At 36.4% G+C, this 20,235-nt stretch overlaps 1 pseudogene; it reads right to left on the minus strand.

Annotated features, from left to right (window-relative positions):
* Positions 1 to 17,456: 17,456 nt before the first annotated feature.
* Positions 17,457 to 17,897, minus strand: LOC149237088 (galactolipase DONGLE, chloroplastic pseudogene; annotated as a pseudogene).
* Positions 17,898 to 20,235: the final 2,338 nt, after the last annotated feature.

Here is a 20,235-nt window from a genome sequence, read left to right on the forward strand (position 1 = left end):
TTCTCACAAATAAGGAAAGCATGCAAATATCAGGCAGTTCGTGATCTTCCAGATATCAAAATTCCAGACAACACCATATGCAAATCTTGTCAGTTTGGAAAGCAAACCAGAACTAACTTTCCAGAGAAGGAAGGATCAGCTAGCTTGCCTCTTGAGCTAGTCCATACAGATGTATGTGGTCCATTTAGGAAAAGGACACCTCGAGGAGAAGAATATCTGATATTATTCATTGATGATTTCTCAAGGTTTGTTTGGTTAGGGCTTATGAAGCACAAAGATGAAGCATTCGAAAAATTCAAATCCTTCAAAGCATTGGTTGAAAATGAATCAGGACACAAAATTAAGTGCCTCAGATCTGACAGAGGTGGGGAGTTCACATCAAATGAATTTTTCGATTTCTGCGATGAACATGGGATAAGAAGAGAATTCTCTACAGCTAGAACTCCTCAGCAAAATGGGGTTGTGGAAAGAATGAACAGAACTATCCAACAAATGGCTCGTGCTATGCTCGATGAATCAGGTACTCCTGCAACCTTCTGGGGTGAAGCTGCACATGCTGCTGTTATTATTCTTAACAAAACAAATGTCCGAGTAAACAGCACTCAAACACCTCATGAGCTTTGGAGTGGTAAAAATCCTTCCGTAAAGCACTTCAAAATCTTTGGGAGCAAATGTTATATTAAGAATACTGATGAGCAACTTGGCAAACTTGAACCAAGAGCAGATGAGGGCATTCTTCTTGGTTATTCTCCACATAGCAAAGCATACAAGTGCTACAATAAAAGACTTGGCAGAATTGTTGACAGTATTGATATAGTGGTTGATGAGAAGGGATATATTCCTAGGCAAGTTCATCATGAAGACATTGAAGAAGATGAAGGTTACTCTCAAAGGCGAAATGATGAAGAAGAAGAACCTCAAGAAGAAGAAGAATCTCAAGAAGAACCAGAGGAACAGACAAGAATAGAAGAGAAGACTCCATCCAGATATGTTCAAAAGAATCATCCAGAAACTCAGATTGTGGGGCAGAAAGAAGCAGGAGTACAAACAAGAAGGACACTTGCAGAAGCTTCAAGCTACTTGGCATTACTCTCCTCCACTGAACCACAAAATGTGAAAGAGGGATGCAAAGATGAATGTTGGGTCAAAGCAATGGATGAAGAACTTGAGCAAATCGAAAAGAACAACACTTGGGAATTAGTTCCTAGACCAAAAGATAAGAATGTAATAGGAACAAAATGGGTCTTCAAGAATAAATTAAATGAAAATGGAGAAGTAATTAGAAACAAGGCCAGACTTGTTTGTAAAGGGTATGCACAGCAAGAAGGAATAGATTTTGAAGAGACCTTTGCTCCTGTGGCAAGACTTGAGGCCATCCGAATGTTCCTTGCTCTCTCAAGCTTTCAAAACTTCAAGGTATTTCAAATGGACGTGAAATCAGCCTTCCTGAATGGAGACTTAGAAGAAGAAGTATATATTGAGCAGCCAGATGGTTTCATTCTTGGGAATGATCCAAACCTTGTATGCAGATTGAAAAAGGCACTCTATGGACTCAAACAAGCTCCAAGGGCTTGGTACTATCGGTTGGACAAATATCTTCACCAACAAGGCTTTTCAAAAGGATCAGCAGATAGCAATCTCTATATAAAAGTTGAAAATAACAAATTGCTAATTCTTGTTGTTTATGTAGATGATATTATTTTTGGCAGCAATGAAGAGACTATGAGTCAAAACTTTGCCTTGGTTATGAAGAAAGAATTCGAAATGTCACTTCTTGGAGAATTGACATATTTTCTTGGATTGCAAATCCAACAAAATGAAGGAGGTATCTTCTTGTCTCAAACCAAATACCTCAAGCAGATCTTGAAGAAGTATGGCATGGAAGAGTCAAAGCCAGTATGTACACCCATGGTTACAGGATGCAGCCTCAGTGCAAATGATGAATCAGCAGCAGTTCACCAACCCACTTATAGATCCATGATTGGGAGTTTTCTTTATTTGACAGGTACTCGACCAGATATTACACATGCAGTAGGAATGGTTGGAAGATTTCAAGCCAACCCAAAGGAAACTCATCTTCAGGCAGTCAAAAGAATCTTCAAATATCTTCAAGGGACCCAAAACTATGGCTTATGGTATCCTAGAAATACAGATCTCACTCTTCATGCTTACACAGATGCAGATTGGGCTGGAAGTGTGGATGATCGGAAAAGCACAAGTGGTGGTGCTTTCTTCATGGGTTCCAGATTAGTATCTTGGTTCAGCAAGAAACAGAGTTCGATTGCCTTATCTACAGCTGAAGCAGAATATGTGGCTGCAGCATCTTGTTGCACACAACTTCTTTGGATGATGCAGACCTTGCAGGACTTTCAAATCACTTGCACTCCACCTGTCTCTATCTTATGTGATAATACAAGTGCAATCAGCATTTCAAAGAATCCAGTCATGCACTCAAAGACCAAGCACATACCAATCAAGTACCATTTTCTTCGGGAACAAGTGCTTGAGCAGAAGGTCAAGTTGGAGTATGTTCCTTCTAAGGAACAAGTTGCTGATATTCTCACAAAACCACTGCCGAGGGAAACTTTTGAATATCTCAGACAAAAGCTGGGAGTAGTTGATGCTTCATCCTGCTGTTGAAGCTTGTCTGTTCTACAGAAAAGTTGGTATACGCAAGTTACGAAAGGTATATACGCGTATACACGCGGATTTATGATGGGAAAGTCGCGTGTATGGTGTACGCTTGTTGCAGAGATTATATCCGCGTCCATACGTTGTTTCATGCAGGAGAAATCGCGTATATGAAGTTCTGAACAGCAAGGGCAAACTCTGGAGTTCTGAACAGCAATGGGTATGTCAGAATTCTTCAGGCACGGTTTCAGGGGGTGCAGCAGGCACAGGTTCAGGGGGAGCAGCTTAAAAGTCTAATAAAGCATTGTGGGCATTCAGATGTTTTGGCTGTTGATTTCAGGAAAAGGAGCTCAGAAAGAAATCCTGGTTGCTGATCTAAAAAGATGTTTATCATATGCTGCTGGTGACTTTCATAAGTCTTGGTCTAGATCTGTTGTCTCTATGTCATGTATCTCTCTTGTGATATCTCTTTTATGGTGTCAAGGTCATGTAACGGCCTATGTTGGTTTCCCCACTATGCCTGGGATGAATGTTGTAATATAATTGGTTGTTTCTGATATGTCCCCTCTTGGTAGGGAGTATGGATGTATGTATTGAGTCTTTTGGTGATAGGAAGGTCCCTTATGGTGTATAAGTCTTGGTTCTTGTTGAAGAACATCTTTTGCAGATCTGCCTACTGTCAGGGGGAGCATGAGTCAGCACAGCCAAGCAGAGGTATCAGCATGTCCTCAGGGGGAGCACAGCCCTTTGCCCTTGATGTCAAAGGGGGAGAGTGACTTGGTGTGGTGGTTGCCATCAAGTCCAAAGGGGGAGATTGTTGGCATTATGATTCAAGTGTTGGCATTATGATTCAAGTGTTGTCCTTGATGGCAACTCACTCAGAGGTTGGTACAGGTGCTCAGAGGTTGGTACAGGTGATGGCAACTTAATCAGAAGACAGATCTTAGTACAGCATGCCAAGGAAGTTCATATACGCAGGTTCGTTAAGCCCAAGTCGCGTGTACACGCTAGTTGGCTTCAGCAAAAGCGCGTGTATGTGGAAAAGTACCTTTGGTCCATGGCAGTTAGTCCTTGGAAGTTGTGCCTATGGTTTCGGACCATTGTGTCTCGACGGGCGTGTCGATCCCTAGTTTTGAAGTTGATGGTATTGTGTTACTATGGTTTTGGCTCTTGGTATTGAGCAAGGCCTAAGGCTATATAAGGAGAAGAAGATCATTAGGCAAAATCATCTTTCGACAAGGCTTGAATATCTAAAAGAGAAAGAGATCTGATATGCAGGGTCTGGGTTGCTTGATATGAGCTAAGGAGAAATCACATCGGTTGATGGAAGACTAGATCTAAGGATAAATCGGGATCTAATGGTTTGAAATGCACTATTATGATATGGTTGATTATGCGTATTTCTAGATCTGCATACTGTCACAATATTATGTTCTGGGTCTAACTGATGTCTGGTACAGCTGCAAGTTGAGAGAATTTATTTTTAGATCTGTACGCAGGTTGGCTTAGGTAAAAGCGCGTGTATACGCGGGTTTAGCTCATTGAAGTAGCGTATATCTCTTAAAGCTTGATTTTTGGGTTTGCAGTTGGATCTGAATGTTACTCCAGAGTTCTGTAGACTGCTCTGTGTTCTGGTATCTGGTGATTGACAGGGTTCAGTGGTTCAGTGATTCAAAGTTTGATAATACTAGTATTGGTTGTTTTATGCTTCAATGATCTGTTGTAGAAGTTGAATGAATTGGGGTCTACAGATTATAATGTTGTGCTTCAGGAATATCCATTCTGAAAATGTATGAAAGGTGGTACCTGAAAGAAAGAAGATTGTAGGTCAGCACCTACGTACTAGTATCTTAGCTAGTACAAGAGCAAAGGGGGGTTGGAGCTCCCTTCCAAGGAAGTTTGGAGAACGAGAGAAGTTTGTAGCCTTCTGCAGGTTGTAGCCTGCGTACTGGTATAAGGTTGCACCAGTACAAAAGATTGTAAACTGAAGTTTCATATTAAAGAAAGATAGAGACAACTTGCAGCAGGTGGTTTTCACCCACATTGGGTTTCCACCTTATATCTTGGTGTTCATGTGTGTGACTTTTGATCTGTTCTGTTATACTGCACCTGTTTACTGTTAATGTGATGAATAATGTCCTGATGCACTTAACTGAAGAATAAGCTGACTAAATTATGAGTTTTCTTCTTATACGCTGTTTTATTTAGTCACAGTAGCGTGTAAACGCTGGTTCACTTAACTGAAGTAGCGTATATGTTTCTGAGCATTGAAAAAGTTTGATTGATCTGATAATACTGATTCACCCCCCCCCCCCCCCCCCCCTTTCAGTATTATTTCCAACACAATTTTGTCAGACCAGGCAGTAACTCCTTGAAAACAACTTATTCATATTCATTCAGGTTGGTCTTTATTATATACATGAGGGAGAGACTGTTCACTTCATCTCATGGTGACTATTCATATTTCTTATTATTTATTTACATTAGTTACACTTATTCACCCAATCCTGATGATTAGGTGTCAACATGCCCCCCCTTAATATGAAGGGATATTGGTGAGTTCAAGTATCGTTCTGAATCGCTCAAGATTTTCTCTTCCAAGTGCTTTGGTGACGATGTCTACAATTTTCTCATTAGTGGAACAATGGCGGAGATGGATTGTTTTGGCCTCAACATGATGTCGAATCAGATGATATTTAGTATTGATGTGCTTTGTTCGATCATGGAACTTTGGGTTCCTGGCCAACCTTATGGCCAAGGTATTGTCAATCATGAGTGGAGTCAATTGTTCTTGTTTTACTTGCAAATCTTCAAGAATTTTCTTGAGCCACACAATTTCTCTTGTTGCCTCAGCTGCTGCCACATATTCTACTTCTGTTGTGGAATTTGCTAGAACTAATTGTTTGTTTGATCTCTAGGAGACAGCTCCTAATCCAAGACTCATAGCATAACCTGAAGTAGATACCCAAGTTTCTTTATCTCCATTGAAGTCTAAATTAGAGTATCCAATCTAGCTGATGTCGTCCACCTGTGTATACTTGATTCCAAAGTCTTTAGTTCCCTTCAAGTACCTTAGAACTCCTTTTACAACAGACCAATGTCCCTCACAAGGCTTTTGCATAAACCTGGAGAGGATTCCAACAACAAACAAAATGTCTAGTCTAGTAGTAGTTAGGTAGTTGAGACTTCCTACAAGTTGTCTATACTTTGTTGCATCCTCAAATTCTTTTCCTTCAATGGATCTGAGCTTTAAATTTTGTTCCATTAGAGTAGTAAGAGGATTGCATTCTGTCATGCCAAACTTGTTCAAAAGATCTCCAATGTACTTCTTTTGGGAAAGGAATATGGACTTTAGATGTTGAGTTATTTCAATACCAATATAGTAATGAACATAGCCCAAATCAGTCATTTCAAAACCTTTCTTCAATTACTTCTTTATGGATGCAATGTAGCTTTCATTATTCCCCGTCATCAAAAGATCATCTACATATACCACAAGATATACAACTATTTTTCCAACTTTCTTGACAAATAAAGTTGCATCATCAAGATCATAATGATTTAAATTGAGTTTCAGAAGATGCCCAATTAGTTTTTCATACCAGCCTTGTGGTGCTTGTTTGAGGCCATACAAGGATTTCACAAGTTTGCATGCTTTATGTTCATGTCCTTTCACAGTAAATTCTTTAGGCTAGGACATAAAACCATTTTATTTTAGATCTCCATTCAAGAAAGTAGTTTTTACATCCATTTGATGGACTTTCCAACCATTCTGAGCTACCAGGTCAAGAAGTGTCCGGATGGTAGCCCATTTTGCTATGGGGGAAAAGATCTCCTCATAATCGACCCCTTCCTTCAGTGCAAAACCTTTTGCGACAAGCTTGGCTTTGTGCTTGTCAAGTGAGCCATCTGATTTATACTTGTTCTTGTAGACCCACTTGTAGCCAATTGGTTTTTTTCCTAATGGAGGATCAACCAGCTTCCAAGTGCCATTCTTTATTAGGGCATCATACTCCTTTTGCATCACTTCTTTCCATTCATCATGAGAAGCAACTTATTTGAAGGAAGTTGGTTCAAAATCTGTAGACAAATTCAATTCACAATCATAAGAAACATCCATATCAACACGTGAATCAAAGTCATCTACATCACCTCCATTTTTTTGGTTTGAATTTCTAGTTCCTGTCTTTCCAACCTCATCAGGATAAACACTTTCAAGTGTCTTTGTTAGCCACTTTTGGGGACCTTTCTCAGATGGTCCAAGTTGCTCCATTGATTGAGTTAGGATTGAATGAAGATTGAGTCTCCCAATTCTATCAATCACATCACTTAAATCGTCATCCATTGTTGGAGTTTCATGCAGGGGAGAGAGTTCTTCAAAACAAGATTCCACATGTTGATCTAGTATAGGAATCCCCCCTTCAAGATGTGGAATCTGATTATCAAATTCTTGAAATGATTTTGCATTTGTGAATCTATCCAAGCGATCAAGTTGCCGCTCAAAAACATTGTTAGTTTCAGATGATTCAAGAAAGATTACATTTGTAGATACAACAAAAATTTTATTGACTTCGTCATCGAGATGGTATTCTTTGGAGGTGTTTGAATACCCCAGGAAGATACACTTACAACTTCTTGCACCATGTTTGTTTCTATGTACCTTTAGTATCAAGGCATAACAGGTGCAACCAAAGACCCTGAGTTGCTTTACCGAAGGAACGTGCCCATACCACATTTCATATGGAGTCTTGTTTCTAATACCATTAGATGGACATCTATTATTTATATATACATCACATAGAACTACATTAGCCCAGAACATCAACTTTACATTTTTGAATAACATCATGGAGCGCACCATTATCAGTGCGAATAGAGCCAATATGAGATTTTGCATCATTTTCAATCCATTTATGAAAGTTCTTGAATGTTTGAAAAGCATTAGATTTGTTCTTCAATAAATAAACCCAACACATTCTAGTGTAGTCATCAATAAATGTCATCATATATTTATTTCCATTTGCAGAAGGAATATGCATTGGACCACATAAATCTGAATGAATGAGTTCAATTTTTCTATGTGCTCTTGAATTTGAATCATGAAAAGGCTGTTTGCCATGATTTCCTAGAATGCAAGCATCGCATTTCTTAATTTTCCTAGGAATTGTAGGCAAACCAACGACACCATTTTTTTCAACAAGTGGAGGCTGTCATAGTTCAAATGTCCAAATCTAGCATGCCATAATAAACTTGATGGAAGTGTACCTTCTTCATAATGAGAATTGTATGAGAAATGTTGTGCACAAACAAAGGTATCTTGCAGCTTGAGAAGCCTTTCTTCTTCTATTCCCCTCATGACAAGTGAGTGGTCAGATGCTTTTCTCACCTCAAGCTTGCCATCAAACATATGAATGGAGTGACCTTACTGGCAGATGTGGACCAAGGAAAACAAGTTTCTCTTCAGCTGTGGGAGATATAGAACATGATGCAGAAGGAAGTCTAGAAGACCAGACAATTTAATCCTGATTGTGCCAAGCCCTGATGGCTTGATTTTTTATTGGTCTACAAATTATACTGCTCCATCAACATTGTCAGTAAATTCTTCAAGAAAATATTTTCTATGAGTCATGTGGCAAGTTGCTCCTGAATCAAGCAACCAATCATTTTTCCAAGAAGCAAGTGAAGCATTAAATAAATCTTCATTTACTTCGATATTACATTGTGCCAGAACATAATGAGTGGATTTAGGTGCTTTAACTTTGTCTGTGTCATTCGTTTTAGCTTTTTGTTGGTTTCTTTGTTGCTCAATTTTGTCCCAAGGTAACCTACATGTAGAGGCATCATGTGATCCATTTCTTTTGCAGCGTATGCAATGCAAAGCTACCTTTTCTCCTTGAGAGTGTCTGCCCCCCCACCTCTGAAATATCTTCCTCTTCCTCTTCGATGACCTCTTCCTCTAGAAGAATCTTGACAAAGATTATTTTCTTTATGAGAAAGGCACATAGCCTATTCAGAATATTTAGGGGTTGTCTTGTTTCCAAAAGCTTTCTCTCTTTCAGCATATTTTTTCACAAGAGAGTCAAAGGTAATATCTTTGAGATTTCCATTTGCTTGCAATGACTCAAGATAATTGGAGTAAGTAGGATAAAGTGCCTTGAGAAAAGTAATAGGAGGAATATCCAATTCAACCTCAGTGGCTTTGATATCATGCATTATAGATATTACTTCGGATGCAAGAGCAAGAGGATCATTATTTTGCAATTCAAGAGTGAAGAGTTCAATCATGAGTTGAAACACTTCAAGTGCAGAATGTGAGTCATAGAGTTCTTTCAGCTTTTGTAAGGCTTCGAAAGTAGTTGAAAATGGCGAAATATGGTGACTCACCTCTTCACTTACAGATGCTACAATTAATGCATAGGCTTTGATGTTCTTATTTTCCCAAATGGCGAACTCTTTGTCTAAGGTAGGATGTTCTGGATCTTTGTCTTCGTCTCCAATACACACTCCTTTCCACAACTCATTGAAAATGAGGGTGCATTTTATCATCTGGGACCACTCAAGATAGTTCTTCTTGTCAGTAAGAACTATTCCCATGATAGATATGATTGAATGCATACAGTAAAACAAATACTTCTGGCAATATATAGTAAAATTGTACTTTTGGTGGTAATTTTTAAAAATTACAATTCAAAGCTAGTATGACAGTACTATATTGAAATATAGTACTATAATGAAAAACTTAGAGTATTCAAACTATATTGAAACATAGTACTATTCTGCACATGGTCTCATGCATAGCCATTACATGACATTACACCAATGCATGAATAGTGTAACTATGGACTTTCAAAACATTTTTTTTTTCAATGCACAACAGCAGGTGAACATACCAATCAAACACACCATTTATGCCATGATATCCTCACTTCATATAACATTTAATGTACTCTCACGGTGTTCCCACACATCACACTCTTCAATTAAAGGCCGAGAAGCATCACACTGTGTTAAAGCATTAAAGAATTTTGACCAATAAAAGAACCAACAAATCAGTCACCTCGATTAGACTATTCCTCTGGCTTGTGAGGAATTTAGAAAAACGGATCAGCCTTGGGAATCCATGTACAGAATATTTTCTTGGGCGCCACCAGCACCGACCCCTTCCGTTTTGAAATGTCGATGAAAGACAGCTTCGGTGACAGTCAATACATCTTCAGCAAAACTGGACATAAACCATGCCAGACATTCTAGCAGACTTATGTGAACACGCTGCTATATAATAGCCCTTTTTTATATAGGTGAATGCACAACATAATGGAACCAAGGTCTCGGTTTTGTTAATGGAACGTTGGCAGCAGTTTGAAAGTACATCTTGTCTCTTGCAGATTGTCATGTACATTCTGTGCAAGCTCATGATGTCGAATAGCAATAACTGTGCAAAGTGAGAGCCTCTGTCGATCTCCCATGAACTCTACCGGAAATGGCAAGAGTCCACTTCTCACCGTGCAATCCACACCATTTGTGAATGTTGTTACCTCTAGCAGATCTAATGTTATCCTCAGAAGTGTTGGATTTCCAAAATCAATTGTCCATCAAGAGAACCAGGAAAACTATTCTCAAAGGAGAGAGAAGCATGGTGACACCGGTGAGCCACTACGCAGGAACATAATACAAAATCTCAACTGTTAATAAAAAGTTAAGGAAGACACAAGCAGAAAACAATAACAAAAACCTGGAGAGAGCAGTGTATGGAGGGAGCAGCGTTCAGATGTTTATGAAATTCATTGATAGTGTTTCAACACAGTACAAGGAGTAGCGAGAATAATGGTGAATAGTAGGTGGAGCAGGCTTTATACCACATATTATATGAGAGTTGGCTACACATTAGAGCAAGGGGCAGCGTATATATGGGAAACTGAATTCGGTCAGATGGGTAGGTGTGAATTCTACAAAATAGGCAGAACATAGGCAGAAACTGACACCAGGAGTTACACAAAACCTAATTTTGGGAGTTGGCTCTGATACCATGTCAGACCAGGCAGTAACTCCTCGAAAACAACTTACTCATATTCATTTAGGTTGGTCTTTATTATATACATGAGGGAGATATTGTTCACTTCATCTCTCGGTGACTATTCATATTTCTTATTATTTATTTACATCAGCTACACTTATTCACCCAATCCTGATGATTAGGTGTCAACAAATTTCTTGACCCTTTAAGGATAAATCTCCCGTAGCTTTAGCTAGATTAGTTGTTGAATTTGTGGACTGTGTTTCCACTGTTATGGTTGTTGCAATAAAAGTTCTTGTTGTTGAAGTACATACAATAGAATTTGTTTCTATAGGAATAGTTGCTGCTACATCGACTTCTTGTTCTTTTTCCTTTAATAAATTCTCTAATTTTGTCTCCATCTTCTGTATCTGCAAATTCTATTCAACAATAATGTTAAACATGTTTTTTTTCTCTTTCTCTAACTCACTTAATTCTTTGGTCTGTGGATCTTCTGTGGTAGGGAGTTTTAGCTTTTTTCTTAATGCTAGGATATCAATGTTTTTACTCCTGATCATTTCTTCGGTAGCCTTAACATTATTGGGATCATATCCCAATTTAATTACCAGATCTTCTAAGAATTTTATCTTGGTATCCTTGGCCAGGGATGATATCTTTTCTAACTTTAACTATGACTGAATATTGTTTAATGAAACCTGCAACTTAGATGTTGCCATTGCTGAACTAGTCAAAGTGGAGTAAATCATTTCTCGATCCTGCATGTATAAATCAATCTGGTCAATAGGATGAAGATATGTAGTATCAAAAGAAAAAATAGACTTTTTGTAGTCTTATACAATCCTATGGAAGGGAACTTTAGGCTCCGCAAGAGCCATCTGAAAGTGTCCTTTCTCAATATCTAGTGCAGAAAGAAGCCTATTCTGGGAAGCTAAAGTTTGCTTCTAGAATACAGAATAAGTGGTGGCTTTTAGAGCTTTATTTTTCTTATTTATTACAATGTATCTAGCAAAGATACCTGGTTATGTTGCACTATGAGTTAGCTCTCATGTCTAAGGTGTTTCTAAGGGGTCTTAAGAAACTAAATATACATGAGAGCTTGAGAATTTTTTCTCAATCCTTGGAAAAGTTTGCTGCATGGGGGCCTGTGAGAACCAATGTGGTCTATTCTTGTGAATTCTCTTCCTAAAATGGATCTTCAAGAGGATTCTTCTTCTTCTTCTTCTTCTTGTACACTATGAACTATCTCTAGAACCTTTGAAACTGAAGGGGAAACACTTTCCCTTGTCCTCTTATCATGTTTCTCCTATGGAACTGGAGTATGTGATGTTGTTGAAATGAATACCTACTCTTCTCCCTCCTGTAATGTATTCTCCTGCCACTCCTCTTGATTCATGTATGGTTCAATTTCTAGTCTAGGAGAGTGTGTACAAGAAGTAGTTTTCTCTTCTACCCTTTTCTTATAAATAATCCCCAAAGGATCATAAGACCAGCTAAAACTTAATTTGAACTTCATTTGTTTCAAAAGAATATTTTCCTCCTTCATTTCTGCTCTAGTGTTGCAAATAAAGGGTCCAATCTAGGCCTTTTACTTGAATTGAAACTTCTTCTTAGCTAATACAAAATGCAGCTCATCCATGTTCATCATTTGTCTGATATACTCTAATGCAAAATCCTTACTGGCACAAACTTAGGCAGCTTATATGGAGGAAGCTCACATCCATATACTCTGATCTCTATGTAGTTTTCATACAGATACCAATATCCACTCTTTGTTTGCTCACTGAGGTGGAGAATTATCTTGATTTCAAGTGAAATCCTTGGAACATCATAGTATTAAGAAAGCATGAAACCATATATAGGAACTGATTTGTGTAATCACAGAAGGAAAATTCATTTGTGTTCTTCCTTACCAAGGAATTCCAATGAATTATAGATTAAGGATTACCCTGTTCATCTAACTTCTGTAATGGAAATTGAAATTTATCTTCTTGATGAAACAAGAACAGTTATACAAGAACTAACTAGTATTTGAAAGCTCCTTCAGTAGAAAACTTCAACAATTGATCATGTACAACTTATGACGAAAATTAACTGTAATTGAAGAAAATTGAGGGTTTTTCACCTACTGAAAACACTGATAGAAATCTTAGAATAATTTCATCAACCCATTGATCAGTGGGATAACCTAATAGAAAGAAATCATTGAGACAAATTGTCTAGTCATATTTGGAAAACATTTAGGAAGGGTATGGAGGATTTTTTCTTTTTAATTCTGCGTTTTCAAGTAAAAATATGTCAAAAATCTTAGCTCTTTGAGGGAAAGTGAGTTTTATATATATTTCCATGAGGAAATATATAGAAAAAGGGTGTAGAGGGGCTAAAGGTTTAACTTGAAGCATTTGGCATATAGAGTCAGGATATTATATGAACAAAATATCATTGTTTTGAGCAATAATGGTTCTCTGAACTCGAATGTACCTAAAATGACACCAGGCTACAAATTATGGAAAGAAATCAGTTTGAGGGAAAAATGAATTGAGGCGGGAAGGAGACCCACATGTGCAATTCATCGCTAGCATCCGAAAATATATGTTTGTCCCAATTGTGCAGTTTATAGAGATGTTTCAAAAATTTTGTACTACTGGTCAACTAAAGGTAATTTATCTAAGACTACAACAGGGGGCAACATTGGGCTTTCTTCAACTAGTTTAGACTTTGCTTTAGAAGAAGACATGTTGAAAATGTAATTAGGTAAGTATTGTTATTTTACTAGGTGATTAGTTGATTGATGCAGTGACAGAAGTTGCGTTTTTGATGTTGATTGTACCGGACCTATGCATGCAGTAAGTAGATGGAATAAGCCAAAGAAATGGAGGCAAAACATCTATGTTTTATTTATGCATGAGGATTAAACCGTTTGGAGGGGTAACCATTGATAGGAGCCGGGTGATTATCACTGGAAGGAAATGGTCATGGTGGAGTGATTGGATTGGATAATATAACATTAATAAATGGAAAAATGGCGGAGACAGAGTGGCATTTTATTTTTTGGCGGGAGCGGAAATGCACAATAGGTGATTTTCAGGGGGGTGGATGGTAAATGGTTTTGAATAAGGGGGGGAGAGATCTGAAATGAATGATAGGAGGACACATCGACGATGATAGTTTTATGAATACGTCTTCTCAAACCCCCTGCTTCCCCCTTGATTAAACGTCAGAATTGTGGGGATCTGAAATGTTCCCCCAACCATTGATTTGGGCGGGGAACATCCCAAGGGTTGAAAATAGCATGATTATTACAATAAATGACCAAATGTCAAATTTGACTTTATAAATTATTTTAATTAGTTTCTAATTAATGTTTAAACTAATCAACAACTAATTAACCATATATGTAGTGACATTTAGATTAGCACGCATTTTCCACGGGATATATTTCTTTTTTCCTTTTTTTTTGTTATTTTCCTTTTTCTTCTATATACCTTTTCTTTTTCTATTTTTTATTTTTCTCTATATATATGTATATTCTTTATTATTCTTTTTTCAACAAATAAAATGTAAAATACAAAATAGGTTACAACATCATCTTCATCTAGGAACTGCATCCCCCGGTGGAATATGGATAGCATGCAAATCCATGGGCCTTCTCCTTGGACTATGGATTATTTGCTGTGAAAATCACACTTGACAACAAAATTTAAGTAAAAACCAATAATGTATAATGGACTATGCCATTAGAAAATTCAATATTGAATGTAGTGTTTAAGATATTGTCTATTGACAGGAAATCAAGAATATCTTCCTTCTTGATTCGATAAGATAAAAGTGTTATTTCCCTTGACTTCTGAAATGTTGAATAGTCCTAACTAGATATTATCAAATTTACCATGTTTTCTTATTTTCTCTCTTCTCGCATCCCATCTTAAGACTAAATCTCCTTGCCTAAAGTATCTTTCCCAAGCCATTTTGTTCGAAATCTCTTCATCTTGTTCTAATATTGATGAAGCCTGTACTCAACTTCATCTCTGTCTTGATTCAACTCAATGATCTTATTGATTCTTCATGAAAAATCATCAGGTTCCTCATATGATTCTTGTAAAAATTTCATAATAGGAAAAGCTAGTTCTGTAGGAAAAATTACTTAAGTTCCATAAACAAGTTGGAAAGGGGATTTACGAGTAGATCTCTTAGGTATCTCTGTTAGTGCAAACTGCATACTTGAGATGACTATCCAAATTCCTTTTATGATCTGTTAGCACCTTCTTGATAAATTTGAATAGCCTCTTATTTGATGATTCTGCCATTCCATTTCCTTCAGGGTAATATGGGGTAGAATGATGTAATAAAATATGATAGTTTTGGTAAAACAATATCATTTTAACACTACTGAATTCTTTTCCATTATCAGTGACTATTTGTTGTGGACAACCAAATCTTGATAATATGTTTTCTTTAATAAATTTAATGACAACAATGTTTGTTGCGTTCTTGACAAGGATGGATTCTACCCACTTTGTGAAGTAGTTTGTAGTAGTTAAGATCCATTTGTGCCAACTAGTGGATGCTGGAATTATGTCTCCTATGAAACCTAATCCCCACTATAAAAATGGTACATCAATCAATTACTGGAACTAGTGGAAGCGTTGCTAACCTTTGCTTCCAAGCAAATATCTCATGTGGAATACAACTTCTGACCTTTGCTCCAACCTGTGAAAACAATTTCAGCCAATAAAATCCTGTTCTCAAAATTTTATATGTTGTTGCTCTCCAAGCACAGTGTCCTTGACATATACCTTCATGAAAGTGTTCTATAACACCTTCTATTTCATTTTTAGTTAGACATAGAAGAAGGATATTCAATGGATCTTTCCCATACTGATTGCCATTGATGATGCAATATTTCACGACCTTTAGTATGAGAGTTCTACATTGATTCTTCATGAATCCAAGAGGATACTCAAAATCAAGAAGTAAATGTATAATATCAACATACCATTCAGATAACAGGAACTTTTCATCACATGGAGGAAAATCATTATAAGGTAAGTATTGATGTTACTTTTGTTTCATTAGATATTTTGGAGGATGGGCAACGGAAAAGATAGTTTTCCGATGTGATGGACAACCTTACCATGGATGTCTACGATGAGACCTTGTGTGGAGAAGCAAGGAACATTGATTTTTGCAAAGCTTGTTGGGGTAATTTGTGACCTTATGGTAGAAGGTGCAAATGACTGTGACAAGAGAGGAATATAATGATCATTGCGGAGGATGGGCCATGCTTTAGCCATATGGAGAATTGGCTAAGTGTCTGGCAGGACTCATGGACATATTGGAGAGAGGGCACACAAGAGTTATGATCATATGATACTTGGGTGGACTTCTTCTTGGTTGTAACCAAGAGATAGTCTTGGTGGACCTTTAGTGGGGAGGTAGCGCTAATGGAAGGACCTTGTGACATGATATGGTATGATGATATATGTGGTTTGAGTGACCGAGGGAACTAAACGTGATTGAAGACTAGGATGAGCTGACCGATCTTTTGATGAGTCTACTCAGATAGACAACATGGGCAGCTTAAGTCATCAACATCGAGTTGGATAGATGGGGCATGATAGACATTATGCATAAAAATTATGCGGGAGCACTTATAGAGATGTCACTTATGGGCATCCAATGAGGAGTGCCAAGGAAGGATGTTGTGTGGATGGACTTGCAGATGCGACATGGGGATATCTTACAGATGAGCACATATGAATGTTGTGCACTTTTATACAAAAAGGCCATGGACTGGTTGGATTTGTGAGCGGACTATGAGAGTATTCCTACCACATGGAGTGTAAAGGCATCTTGTAGTCGCACTTGAGATCGAGACATGTATGCTTGTCAAGATGTTGGATGGAGATGATTCATGGGAGCTCATGATGACTTGAGATGGTTGCAGCCATTGGAGACTTCATGTTATAGTGGTCTTGGGGTATCTGTTTCATTGAGGCGCTGAGGTGAATGGTGTACCTAACTTTGATGCAGTATGGGATCCATACTTTTGGGCATATTTATGCGGTGTGTTAAGAGGGAGTGACTTGATGGATGTGATCGAGACGAGACACTTTGAAATTGATGGAGTTGCAAGGATGATGATGCCTTGGTGGTAGCACTTGGGTATGGGTTGAGTTGATGAGACTTGACCACTTTTATATGCATGATGGCTGATTGGTTTATGACCATGGGGAACACATGGATGATGAGGCAGATGTATATTTTCCCTTTGATAGGTTTGATGAGTAGCATATCGTAGATAAGATGTAGGTTGCTTCATGGACCTGAACATGGCACATTGAGCATTGGTTTGATGGGAGGAGCTCTTTATTTTGAGGAGATGAACCTCACACATATGGATGATGATGCTTCGATAGATGCGACTCATCATCACAACTATGTAGTTAATGTAGGTTCTACACGCATTCAATGCCACCTCCACCTTTTCCCTTTCAAACCTCCTCGTTTTTTATTTCAAACTGGCATTGGCGGGAATATTTGTTTTTAAATGAATTGAGATCTTAAGCGTTTTCAAAATGGGAAATCGCACACAATTCTTTTGTTATCCCTCGCTATTCTATCCAGTCTCAGAGAGCAACAATAGGAGAAGCACAAACATGGGTATGCTCTCAAGGTATCCTCGATCCAAAAGAATGATTACTATGGTTCAATTCCAGATATGCGATGCCATAAGCACATAAGTTAGCCAGTGCGCTTCCCATGCTATGTCTCATCAGACTTATGCTCACCTCCTCTTCCTTGTATTTGTGTACTAGTCTCCAATCTCAAACAATAGCTGCTCTCTAGCACATTCGTTGTTGAACCTGCACATCAAATCCTCTGCAGTGCAGACACCCAATAAGCCCATCACTACTTTCGCATGGTCATAAGGGCTTAATGGATTTAAATCGGTTGGGGTTAAGATATACATGAGATTAGCCAACCACTCTGCGTAAGTAGCAGTTCCTCTCAACGCCACCACAATGTCCCTACATCCAAGTTGCTTAATCTCCTTCTCCTCCTCTGCAACTGCAACGTAGCCAATCCAGTTAGATCGATGTCCTTCCAACTTATTCCTTCCAAGAATGTTAATTCCCGGCGTGGCATAGATGTATTTTGTAGCATGGTAACTGCAACTCTCCATCCCCAAGTCTGAGAGTAGGCTCCTACGACCATATTTGGAGAACCCATGAAAATTAGACCCTGGCTCCATATCAAAGGCTTCATAACAAGGTCGCACGAACAACCCATGTCTGATGAGTTTCGAGAGAAGAAGTGGATGTAGTGGATTCAATCATCCACTCCAATTGTGGAACCCTTGTATTTCTTTCCATAAATTCACTAGTTGTACACGAGCATCATCCCTTCTTTTCTTCTTTTCTGATAACCACCGATCTTGAGTTAGGTCTTCTCATGATGTGGGTAAAATATATGATAACCAAACACTACCTAGAGCTTTGAGAAACAGATTCTTCTCTGGTTATACCTGAATTCTACATGAGAGTTGTAACTGCAAGCATAATCAGGGATAGATTGTTACCTAAAAATTATCTGCAGTGGAAGACTTTTCTAGGCCATCGGAAAAGACAGCGAGAGAGGGGAGTGGATGAATTGGGACATAAAGCCATGACGAGTATTGTCCGGAAATACTTCAACTAAGCAGCCAAGTAACGTAGTAATCATCGTTCAAAATTCAATCGAAACTTTCCAACACGTGGGATGTGTTTGTCTTTAGACTCTTACTGTTAAAGTTGCCATGGAAATGTTCCAAAGTTGCAGTTGGAATGAGTTGTTTTCCGCATATTTAGGTCTCGCATATACATAACAGATTTAGATTATATAAAACTAGAGTTGGTATGTAACCAATAAATTAAATTGTTTGCAATGTATGAATTTATGATAAATATCCAACATAATACATTTCATTTTTTTTTTTTTTTTAATTTATAATATCAGTTAAATTATAGTTTATTTTAAATTAGTATTATTATTAATTATAAAAAGAATTTATATGTGTATATAGTGGAAAAAAATTCTTATTCCTAAAGATGTATTGTCATTAACTAGATTTTGTTATATTATGGATCAATACTATGGCTTATCAAAAAACATGTCCAAAAAATATAACTCATTTCATATGACATTTTTGTAATTAATCAATTTAATTTAATTAAAATTATGAAAACCTATAACAAAATAGACATACATATTAACACAACTAAATGGCTGGCAAACTATAAACTATAATAACTGTCAAAATACTTATTTGAATATACATATCACATTGCTAAAAAGTAAATCATAAAAACTATTTAAATTATATTATAATTATTATTATTTATAAAAAAATTAATAGGTAACTTAAACACATATACATTTATTATTATATTATTATTATATATAAAAAAGTAATACGTAACTTAAACACATATACATTTAAAAAAACAAGAAACAATAAAAACAAGCTAAATTATATTTTTATTTCAAATTATTATTATTATTATTATTATTATTATTAATATTAATATTTTAAAAAATAAATATATAAATTGAACATATATACATTTAAAAAAACATGGAACAAAATTCTTAATTATAAAGACTTATTCCCACTTTACCATAGAGATTCTTAATTGTGAATAGACTTTATTACAAAATTAGAGATAATTACCATGACCTATTAAAATAACATATCCAAAAAACAATAATTCACTTCATGTCTTTATATATATATATATTCAATTTTAATTAAAATGACAATGACAAAAAAACATACTTATAAATCTCCACATTTGATTTGCTTGTACCACTATGAATATTTTAGAACATTTTTGGGAGGTTAAATCTCCACCATCCACCTACTACTTATTGATAATTAAATTAAAAATATGGATGCCTTATTCCAAACTAGATTGACTTATCAACATGATTATAATTCTTATCTTTATTTTTATCTGATTGTTTTATGATTGTAAATGCTAATATTTATGGAAAAGTATAACTAATACACCAAACAAGTTGTTTTTTTTTTATTATCTAATTAGGCAATACAATTTTGAGCAAGATTGTGATTTTTTATCATTCAAAATGCATCTTTAAATTCATAAATGGATACAAAACCTTGAAAAATCCTGAGTCATTTAAACTTACTCACTTAAAATTTTCTACTAAATTTTAAACAAAATTGACCCAAAAAATATGACCATTTCATCTATTAGTTAGAATATGACAATATTTATTATTATTTATGTTACCATTTCATCTCTTAATTAGAATATAACAATATTTCTTATTAATTATATGATTGAAAAATCTTAACTTTTCTTATTTTAATTAATTAGTTAATTATTATAATTATACTGATTTAAATTAAAAAAAAATTCACTAAACTTTTAATATAGACATTTTCCCATTAATTATGTTAAGTACAACAAAAATCAATTCCTAATAATAATATTTTAAACTAATTTTTATTAAATTTTAAAATAAAATACTTAATATTAATCTCCATTTTACTAAGAAAACTAAGCAATTGAATAATTATTAATAAC

Source organism: Pinus tabuliformis, chromosome 8 (genome assembly GCF_031772625.1).
Source record: "Pinus tabuliformis cultivar Carrire ecotype Pingquan chromosome 8, CPIR1, whole genome shotgun sequence".
NCBI lineage: Eukaryota > Viridiplantae > Streptophyta > Pinopsida > Pinales > Pinaceae > Pinus > Pinus tabuliformis.